The sequence below is a fragment of the Prorops nasuta genome, unplaced genomic scaffold (genome assembly GCF_024137725.1).
Source record: "Prorops nasuta isolate Cenicafe-Biocafe unplaced genomic scaffold, Cenicafe_Pnas_1.2 PNAS00015, whole genome shotgun sequence".
In the NCBI taxonomy this organism is placed as follows: domain Eukaryota; kingdom Metazoa; phylum Arthropoda; class Insecta; order Hymenoptera; family Bethylidae; genus Prorops; species Prorops nasuta.
The window spans coordinates 517,237-528,823 of record NW_027116812.1 but is presented as its reverse complement, the minus strand read 5'-3'; the positions used below and the strand labels follow the sequence as shown (position 1 = coordinate 528,823).

General features: G+C 44.9%; 1 long non-coding RNA gene across 1 annotated transcript in view; it reads right to left on the bottom strand.

Annotated features, from left to right (window-relative positions):
* Positions 1-207: 207 nt before the first annotated feature.
* Positions 208-11,587, bottom strand: part of LOC136779123 (uncharacterized) — a 94,960-nt gene continuing 83,580 nt past the window's right edge. Inside the window, exon 4 of the long non-coding RNA XR_010823525.1 lies at positions 208-245. This is a non-coding gene — a long non-coding RNA (uncharacterized lncRNA). The remainder of the gene's footprint in view (positions 246-11,587) is intronic.

Genomic DNA, 11,587 nt, shown 5'->3' with positions numbered 1-11,587 from the left:
GGTAGCTCCTTTACCAAGTTGATTCGCGCCCCGAGCGCTGATGTCCCCACACAATCCTTGATTTCGTTTCGCTCAGACAAGAATTGCGTTTGGACAATCATAGCCTGAGACATTCTACAGCGATGCTACTTTCTCTCGCTCCACCACCACCATTCTCCTCCTCCATTTTCACCACCTCGATGCCTCTTCGTTTCTTCGATTCCGATGCCTTTTTCCACCACTTCCATTTTCAACTGCATGCTCTCCTGCAACGAAACGCATTGTACATTTAGTTTCAAATATCGCAACGCTCTTCTCGCTGCAATATCGACAGAGAGAGAGAGAGAGAGAGAGATTCTACTTCATCAACTGGTACATAGCTAATAATTCCCGTCGAGGAGCATTTTAAATCCACTTTGACTCTATAGGGAGGTTGTGGGAGAAGCTACGAACGAAAATTCCGTAAAACCTTTAGCACCGAAATGCTCGATGACGCATATATACTTATTTAGACGAGTATTTGCTTTGAAGATTTACTTGGACCATCGGGATTGCTGTTTGTTAGATTGCCGATACACCCCGGGACGACCTTGGGATCTGCAGCAGTAGAGAGGGGGGGGGGGGAGTAATTGCATTACTCCGCTCAACTCAATCTTGATCAATCAACCGCTATTCAGAGTAAATTAAGGAAGAGACGCGACGAAGCTTCGTCAAAGGACCTATCGCTTCTATCACTTATTCTCCCTCTCCCCACATTCCTCTCACACACACGGATCTCGTATTTCGCTAAAATGCCAACTCGCTTAACTCACGACTAGTCTCTCTCTTCTCCCTCGTTTGTTTTATGCTATTGCGAGCGAGGAAGAGTCTCGTTTTGCCAAGCGGATAAAAAGAAGCGATAATTTTATGAAGAATCTTCATTCACTTACCTCGTTTCTCTCGTCGGCAACAAGCTCAATCGAGAAAATTTTGTGTAATCAGGAAGCTTATAGCAATATACCGGGGGCTAGATAGAAAAGCACCGTGATATTACTCCGAGTTCCTTAATCTTACGAGGCAGTTTTCAAGATGCGAGTGAGATTGGAAGGGGATGCTTTAATCTTCGGATAAACTCACCAGTGTTCTCGGTGTATCAAATATTTTCTCCCCTCGCCACTCCCCTCTATATTCCCTACCCTGTTTATCCATCCTAACAAAAAGCAACGTAATTAACAGAGCAAACAACACTACTGTCTACGCACACGCATACCTAAATGTATATCGCGTATAATAAGAAAGCATGAAAAAGGGAGGCTAATTTTCACGCGAGCTAGAAACTTTTTAAGCTAAATCACCTTAACGGTCGAGCAAGACGCGATTTATCGAGGTATATGTATATTTGGTGAATTTTATTAGCATAGGATTACTCGAGTAAGCAAAGCATGGGGAATCAGGGCTAAAGTTGGCGAAGGGTATATAGTACAGCTGATTCATCGAATCAGTAAAAGCTATAGTGGAGGGAATAGAGAGTAGGAGAATAAAGTAGAGTAGTTATAGATCTCGAAGGAAAGGCGTGCAGGTCAGGATGTAAAATATATAAGCTGAAAGGGGGTCAATCTTGAAATGGTTGGCCGAGTCATCAGGTTAGAGACGCTTCGACTCTAACTTGGTTATTCGCCGAATGAGCGGACAAAAGGAACTCTAGCTTTCACGCGTTGTACATACCATATATACATATATGTATATATCTCTTCAGGGGCGCTTTATTTGGATGAAAGATGAAGTTGCGAGGCTCTAGAGCCGCCGCGTCGGCTCAATCAATTCCGCTTCATCGTTCCTGTGCCGTCCCCCCCTCCCACCTTGCTCTTGATGCACTAGAGCGACGCCAACGACGCGATGACGCTCGATAGTTTCGAGTCGAGTCTTCCAACTATCCTCCTCCTCCTCCTATATACTCGATCCACTCCCTTTCAGAGTCACTGTATCCTCGCTCTGCTCCATCCATTCGCCCCGAAGCCCAAAGACCTAGCTCCGTGCCGCAGCTATCGAGATTTCAAGCGTTAGATTATTAATTGAAAGGTCCGATGGCTCAAAGCGATCCTGCTCTCTATATAAGACTCTAACTCTCCAAGATAATTCTGGATCCGGGATGCGGAATGTCTCGAGGTGACCTGCGGATCGAGCCGACCGATTATTAAATAGCCATTAGATTTATCGTACTTTCCAAAGATCGGCTTGAGCATCCTAATGAAATTTAGGCGACGCCTGGAATTCCTAATTTATGACAGCGTTGATTCACCGTTCGTTACCGAGGCAGAAGTATTTTTCGTCGTAATACGTTTTGTGGATTCTCTCTAAAGAGAGTCTTCCCCCCCCCCTCTCTTCGTCCCGTTTTTTTCCATGGAAATCGAGGGTGAATGCAAAGAAATTCAATTATCGCCCTGCCCCGGCGCGTCGAGTGGTAATAACGGAAAAGGCCTGGTCGTTTTCGCAGGACGAAATTTGTGCGACTATACTGGACGGGGTCTGCTCGCGAAGCTTCTAATGAACGTTTCCGGGATAACGAATGGAAGGGCAACCTTATCGGAGAGATGCGGTCGGAGAGCCGAAAAATGTGTGTGGCCTCATCTCGCCGAAAGTCACTTTGGACTCGCAGGCGTCGACACTCCGATAAAAATGTGGATAAGAGACTTTTGCTATAGATATTCTTGGATGAGAATGGTCGGTCCAGTAGAGGGCGCATCCAACGAGTGGTTACTCCACTTACCGCAATCTTCCCCCATCCATTCTTTATACACCATTACCGGCACCTATTTCGCTTCGATCTATATATATATATATAGGAATCGAAGAGCGACGTGGAGAAATAGCAGCGTGCTGAAGAGGGAAGAGTGCGCGAAGAGCAATTTGGCGAATGCAAATGCAAATTATCGATGAAAGGTTAAGAGCTGGGCAATTATTGGGGCAGAGTGATAATAAGGGGCTGAGCGAACAATTTGAGGTGAAAAAAGGTAAGGTTTCGATAAGAATGCGTGGGAGCGGGGGTAATTTTAGAGTCGAGGAGGCCATGAAGAAACTCGTAGAGGGGGGGGGGGGGAGGGGGAGGGAGTCGGGCAAATTCGAGGACTACTGCAGTGTTTTCGGGAGAAAGAGGGAAGAATGGTGGTTTGTGCGCGCAGACCTCGTGGAAAAAGGGGCGCAAGGCGGCGGCGGAAGTGCTGCTGGTGTTGGGAAACGAAAGAGAAACGAGCCACGAGGAAATTGAAGCGTGGCGGTAGGGTTCTGCTGGCTGTGGGAAGAGAAATACTTTATAATTGAAAAGCTTCGCTTAAATGGAAACGTTTCTCTCTTTACGGCCTGGCCTTGTATAAAAGTAAGAGGAACCAACACCAGCACCATCTGCACCAGGCAGCCTCCCCCCCTCCAAACCGGATGTGCGAGAGCTAGGCCGGATAAACGAATTTATTAAGGCGAGTTTCTCCATTCGGTCACTTATGCATCTCCATTCTCCCTTCTAATTAGATAACGATGCCCGCTTAGCTTGACCGGTAAGTATATCAAGCGAATATAGCGATTTTCCATCCAATTAGCTGCAATCTCGGTCAAGACTCATCAGCGCTGCAAGAAAATTAGCGAGCCATTCATTTAAAATGACCTTTTGTGCGCCGATACATGCGCCATAAAACTGTTACATACACACGTACACTCGACCTACACTCTATCGAAATTAAAATGCAATGGCGGAACCGCGGTAAATTTGTTAACGAACGAGCCGAAATTGCATTAGGCATTTCGCATGAATGCTCCGTTCAGCAGTGGGCGATACAATTAGACGCTAGCAGGTTTTGTCATATACTCACCGAATATGGGATCACCACGTGCATGCAGCGAGATTGAGGCAGAGATGAAATTTAGCAGAGAGTCGTGGAAGGACCGAGTCTTCAGGATCCTTCCAGCCAGAGCACTCGAGTAAGTGTACTTTGCAGAAAAGTGTGGAACTTATACGGGACTATAAAGTTTCGAGCGAATTCGAGGCTCGATGTAACTCGGGGATGCAGATATATGCGTATAAGATTTATGACCTCGGACATGCAAATTTGCGAAGAGTGCTTATTAGAGGATGCTTCGGCTAATAACGCTGCAGCTACTTTTTGGAGATTGGGCAAAAAGAAAGTTACCGGGAGATTGTTCCTTCATTCTCCGCAGCTATACTCGCTAGGTAGATTTTTTATTGGTCACACGTGGTCCCGATAGGTATAGAGGCCATCTTTTATGGAGACCCACGTCTACGCGGCCGGTTTCTTACCATCATCAAGCCACGATTCATCATCGTTCTTTGCGTCTACTGACCCTGCTACTACTCCAGCATTTCGCTTTTAGTCATCCACCCCGTTCTCAACCCTTTGCGGCCCGCGTAGCCGGAGAGCTCTTTCTCCTCTTTTCTCCTTCGTTACTTACCGCTGTCCACCCCCTCCCCTTTTTCCTTATCCACCCAACGACGGACCACCCCCCACCGCGCACTCACCTCCAATCCATTACTTCTCCCGGCTTATTTTCTTGCCCTCCACTTTCCAACGCAAAGAATCAGCCCTCTCCAATCATAAACATAATTCATTTTATGCTCGTTACAAGAATTTCTGCTGTGTGTATGTATATATAGCTCGTGCCAATACTATTCGGATACTGTATATATATATATATACACTTGCACATAGAAAATGGTCTACTGCTCGCTTTGGCTTTGAAATTTCGCGCCAAATTGCAGCACCGGATGAAGCTCGGATTTCCAGTTGGTTTATTATCAGATCTTTCGCGTACGCTTTCTGATGCGGTGGAGAGGGGGGAGGGGGGTGGGGGGTTCGCGTGGATGGAAATATTCCTGTTTTGTTTCGTGGGAAATGCGCTATCGCGAAACTGCCGGTTTAATGGGTCGACGCGCGCGCCAAACGCAACGCTCGTTACTTTTCTCGCCTTGTCGCGCGAACCACAGTCGAAGAGAGAATTTCTGCAAGAACGACTATTCCAGCTTTTAGCTCCGACAAATCTGCTTTCGCGTTAGACTCGATTGGCCTCCTTTATCCTTATACGCAGCCACGCGACCTACCGCCAAACTGCCTGCCGGCCTTTAACGCTTTACCGTCGACAAAAGATGCTCGTAAAGCTTTATGCCTTTCATTTGCCAAAATTATCCTACCTAGAAGCGTGCATATACGCTCCGGATTAGATCTTATCCCACCTTATCCCAACTTTTCGAAATTCCTTCCATTTCGGATGATCCACGCCATTTATTATTATTTTCCCGGAACAATATTAAAGACTCGCTGTGCTGCATATATATATACACGCATAAAAATATAGTTTATTTTTGCTTCTCGAAGCTTCGGATTGAAAATCCGTGTCAGCTTCGGATCCAGCGTGCATTAGCCGCGAGATCAAACTTGTCACTGCAAATTGCTGTTTATTGCTTCTTTTTTGCAGGAAAAGTCGAACGTACCGCGGCGAGAGTTCGGAGAAGCTATAAAAGTATTAAAATATGTTTACTCTGTTTATCGTTCGTGATACCAATCGACCCCACGACTTTTAATTCCAAATTGAAATTAAAATTAAATACTCGAGCGGTTTAAGTATGTACCAAACTCTCTGTATATATAGTATAATATATAAATACAAAACGGATGATATTAGTCTTGGTAAAATCGCGTTTCTCTCCCACGAGCATCGCAGATTCTTGATTTATCGAGTTGACCTGCTGCTTCTCATGATAAATAACGCAGAAACGGCGCGCGCACTTACATACGAGTGGATCTATACACGCATATAAAGTGTAAAAGCAGAAAAAAAATTGGGGTTACGCGATGTGCCCGGCGAAAGAGCTGATGTGTTGGAGCAGTCAAAGTGGGGATGAATGGTAAGGGTGGTAGTGGGGAGGGGGTGAAACGGTGGGTGATTTGTGTGACAGATCGGGGCCAGCGAGGCTCGTACTGCCGCAACGTCGATATATTTCGTTTCCTATCCCGCGCGGTGCGCCCACCGACTGTTTCCCAATAACGGTCAACCATTCCTATACCTATACTACTTTCCCCTTTACATCTATACGTCTCTGCGCCACTCCGTTATATATATATATATATATATATATACGCGAGCACCGAGGCATCGATAGATGAACCGCTTCACCGAACAGGAATCATCCAACTTCTCAACTTTCGAAACGTCAGCATCATCAGATTCTCCAAGAAGCGTCCATTTCACTCTAGCAACAGGTTGAAGTCAGCGAATATCCTTCGGTGGAATCACTCGACTCCAAGTTCAACAAACTTCATTTGCCACGGACTACTATATTGATCAAACTTTCAACATATACCATTGTTTTCTCGCTAAACTTTCAAAAGGTTTCGTTTAGCTTCTGAATTTTACCTCGCGCGCAATTTTCTCACTGTTCCTTCCTCGGCTCCTACCCCCCCCCCCCCCCTCCTTTCTCAATATACCGCATGATTCGAGCAGCGTGTGTTCCTCCCATGCAATTGTGATTCGCGTAACGCAGCCGAGAGTGGAGCGTGAACATTGCCGACGATCGTCGTTGTAATAATTCGTATGGTAGACTTGGAAATCAATTACGTGTATTCACGGTTCGTTTGACACATACATCCAACGATTACAGAGGTGTGTATAGTGCCGAAGGCGGGCTTCCCCAGTCGACTTCGTACTTGAATTCGCCGGATACGATGCTGAAGTGGCGAAGGGAGAGAGGTGGCCAAACGCTGCTCCAAAGCAACGAGTATCAATTAAGGAAGGATTTGTTTGCGAGAAACGTAGCAATCTGCCAATTGTGTCGGAGGAATTGGTCAAACGTTGCGAGCGAGAATTGCAAGAAGCATATAGCGTCGTGGATCGAAGAAAAGACGATAAGGGACGAAGAGGGGGTGGTACTGCTGACGAATTCTCGTCGAGACTCAAAGTTTCGCGTTCAACCACGAATTTTCATGAAATTCTTAAACTACGTTTGCGTTAAACGTCATCGTCGTTTCGTAAACTCTTCTGTATACAAACGATAAGCCATTATACGTGATTGTATATTCTCAAGGACCTAGTTTGCAATTTTACAATCAAATTCTATACACAGATAGAATATATACTATATGTCTACACTTTGAAATTGATCATCCCCTCTTGCTCTTGGTCGATTTTCAGAAAAGGAAATATATATATATATATATATATATATATATATATATATAGAGAGAGAGGTGTGAGATGGTCGTGTTTGGGAGTCGCACAGTGAGGCGAGATGACGCTTTGACTTTTGGTTGGCGTGGTGTGAGGTGAAAGGGCTGACAGGAAATTGCGGGAGCACAAGTGCAACTTCTCATATTGATCTTGGTTGTGCTCGCGGGAGGTGAGAGGCGAGCCGGAGGATCGATAGATGCAATATGTTTACGTCGTCCTACCGCGGGCCACGTTACGCCACGCCACGCCACGATGCGTCGCACCGCGCGGCGTCGGCGTCGGCGGCGGCGACTGATGTACCGCACCCGACGCTATTCTCATTAAACTTACGTGCCTACGGTAGTGGTGCTTGTACGAACTTTGCATACGAATCTACTAAATCAGACGCGTCGCCTAACTTCACCCCATACTCTTTCGCATCATTCCCGCGATGTCACATGCGACCCAGCGACACGCGTCGTTGCCTCTAATAACCTTTTCCATATTTAATACCCATTCACCGAACGAATCAAGCCAGACTATGCAGACTCCGCAAGTGCATCGGTGCGTAAATTTACAGTAATCAAAAGCCTAACGTGACTATCCTATTAATGGAGTCGAAGACATTGCTCGCTTCACTGGGTCGTTTCTTTGCGCGTGCTGTGGCAAGAGGTTCGTTTGCCAAAGGAGTATTCGTGATTTTGTACATGGAAAATAATACATTAAAGTAACTTGTAACTTATTGTGAAAAATAATACGAGTCTTGGCGAATTAATTTTAATCAGGCTCGTTGTAATGGAATTTTACAAATATATATATATATATATATCGATTGCATGGTAAATCTTAATTTAATTAAAGTGAATATTGCGAAAAATGGCTGATGAGAAATGAGTGCAGGTAGATGAGTTAGCTGTAAGGACGATCGAGTATTTAAAGGGTGAATATTGCTTGGCTGTTAGCAGTATCGCGCGTGTAAAAAGGTGAATAAAGATCGCATTGTGGAGGAACGTTTTGCCCTTGTGACGGAAACGAAACAATGGAAACCGTCAACGCGTTTCGCCAGAGAGCCTCATTGTTTTCTTACAATGCATCGAAATACGCAGAGACGCGCGACGGATAATCCTTTCTTTATCGACACGCGTCCTTTCACTTGTTTGCTTTTGCAAAATATGCGTCGATACTGTTTTGGTAGAGTAGAAGAGTAAAATCAATAGGGGGTGTATAGAGGAGGGGGGAGGATTCCTGGATTAAAACAGCATGGAAGCACAACGATGGTTGGACGTTTGATATCGAATGCTGAAGAGGAGATAAAACGGAGGGAAAAGGGAATTTCGGAGAGAGGCCTTCGGGTACTTTCGTGTGGCACGCAAACGCTATTTACGCGACCGCCGCGCTAGTCAAACGTGAAATTAAGCGTTTTCGCGAATCGCCTGTTGACCGAATGAAATAGTAAAGACTGGATGGCCACATATCGTCGCGTGCAAGAGCAGCCAACCGTGTTGTCCGACGATCCATTCTTCGGAATTGACACAGAAGCTGGAATTAATTCGAGCGCCAGCTCGAGGCTTCTGCTACTCTATGCCACGCCACGCCACGCCGGCTAGCCAATCGACTGGCTGGCTTTGCACTTGCCAAACTTACCCCCCCCCCCCCCCCCCCCCCCCAGTTCCTGCATTGAATCCTAATCCAAATGCGAACTCAACGCTAAATTCGTCGGCTTTAATTCTACCTATCCAAAGTCCAGTTAGTCGGTTCAGTTTCATTCGATAAACGTTAAAATGTTCCCTTCGACCTGCTTCATATTTAAACAACAAATTGATACATAACCAAGCTCAATATATATAGAACAAGATTGCTGTATGTACCATGAGAAATGTTGGTGATTAAATTTTTCAGGTTTTAAATACACCCTTGGTTTTTGGTTTGTTACGAAACAGTCGAGCGAACAAGGGTATTCGTTAAAGCTATGACATCATCGTAGTTGAAAAGTCCGGAGAACTGCGTATCAAAAGATTCGATCCTCGGGGATTGGAATGTTGGGCCAGAGAAAGCTTTCTTTGAAACGTATCGCGCGCTGATGCATCGGTTTAGGGAAAACTCGTGACCCGCGTGACTCGCATAACACACACAGCAAGACTCTCTACAAGCTATAAGTGTGTGTGTGTGTGTGTGTGTGACTTTGCAAATCTTCCACACAAGTGCGAGGTTGAGTTTATATTTATACGTATACGATATACCTGGCTACTGTGTCACAGCACGTATTAACGTAAATCTACGGAGATAAGAACTTACATTTCCGGTTGGTTCGTTGTTTTTCTCCTAGAATGGTACGTGTAGCGTGTACATGTGTATAAACATGTCTTGCCTAGCTGTCTCTAACGTAGCTGTCAGGTTCTCCGACAATGTTTACGTGTTCTCCGACTCCTGTCTCCCTCTCTCTCTCTCTCACTCTCTCTCTCTCTCTCTCTCGCGCGCGCGCGTTGACGAAACTTTCTTGGTACTTCCGGTACACACGAGCGGCGCCTAACTACGGATCGAACGAATTTCAATGGAGCGAGCGAGAAGAAGCAACTACTAAAGCGTAACGAGCCGAAAAATACCTGGACCACCGCTATTCTCGCTACGCTCCCTCAGATTTTATCCCTATTCCACTAGTTGCTCTCATTAGGCACGCTGATACCCTGGAAAAATACAGCCACAGCCGAATGAAATTGCTCGAAAACCCATTCCCTAAGATATTATCGCATCCCGCTAATCTCTCTCCAATATAGTTGCTTGTTGGTTCATTCGTCTCTATGGTTTTTTCATTAAAACTTTCAAGCTTTGCTTTTTTTCGATAATTAGAAAATAAACTGGCACAACTGTTTCCATTAAAAACGCAATTTCAAAAAGAGGATTATGAAAATATTTAAAATCTTGTTTTTTTTCATCGAGGTCACTTTGAAACTTTTAATCAGATATTTATCCACTTTTGTTTATATTTTATTACGCAAAAGGATAGTTAGTATATATGTATATACACGTATATAGAGCAGGTGACGCAACAGTACGCCTAAATCAAAGTGTTTATTTTCAATTTCATTGTTACCGTTTTTTTTATGTATTCTCATTTATGCAGCGTTTATCGATCGAAGAATGGTTTATAAAAGTTTCAAAGTTAATAAAGCACGAGAAGTAAAATTTACTGCGGGATGCGGGTGAAACGTTGGAAGAAGCTGCGTGGTAGGGGGGGGGGGGGGTGGATGAAAAAGGGGGACGAGGCTTAACACCGGCAGTCGGAAAAATTTGGTAGCGCGCACAATGGACGGTCATTAAACCCTCGGAGCTCTCGTCTACCGGGATTCGCGTGTCCACGTTCCCGGAGACAGATAGCGTCGTGAAATATCCGTATAATGAAAGCTGGTCAGCCGGCGTTTTTGAAATATTGTCCGTTCGACAATGCTCATTCATTGGTGATTTTACAGATGCGCGAGATATTCACGGAGCGTCCCTAAAATTTTATCGCTACGATGTCATTATATCCGCTGGTTCGAGCAGCAGCAGCAGCAGCAGCAGCCGGATCATGGCAAATAACTTTCTGTACTGCGTCAATAATCAGCATTGCGAAAACAACCTCGTCCAAAGCGATTCTTCGTTCCCCTTTTTCATGCGAGTCTGCACACAAAATTGTCCATTGAGTTTTTAGAGATTTTCAGCTGGCTCACCAATAAGTATCCTTGAAAAATTGATATTCTTTCAAAAGTAACTATTAAAATAAATGCTTTGACACGTTTCAGCAAGCCACTCGAGAGTGAAGTGCGGGTGGAAAGTAGTCTTGACCCGGCACGGTTGCATAAGCGTGAAACGTGATTGACCCAATAAAATGGTCGCGTAAGGTTCCCAAGGGAGCCTTGGCCCTCGAGGTGGTTCGAGTAACGAAATACCGACCGAGTGCACGGCGAGTCAGAAATTCCAAGTCGGTCATGCGCTTCCACTGATGCGTTATATGCGAAATCGACTAGCAAATAGGATTTGTTGTACGAATCGAGGCTCCAGTAAACATATATAGTCCAGTCCTCTTCATCTTAAACTTGGCCAGAGACGAGCATGGATTCGTGTAACGGGATCCAAAACACAATCCTTTTCATAACCAATTTACAATCGGCCATTGTCCCTTCCTCATTGTTATCCCTAAATACTGCTGCACGTTCTAAATTTCACCTTCGTCGTAAAGCTATATATTAATATTACAGCGAGAATATCTGAAATCACGTGACGTAAATATTACAAGGAAAATTAAAAATTTGCAAGTCGCAATTTAGCTAAATTTGCGTTGACGTAAAACTGCATATTATGTTCTTAAATATATTTTTGTACAAGGCCCTTCTGGGTCCAAGGAAAAAGTTTCGGTCCAAGCTTTATAAGCGAACCACCCTGTATA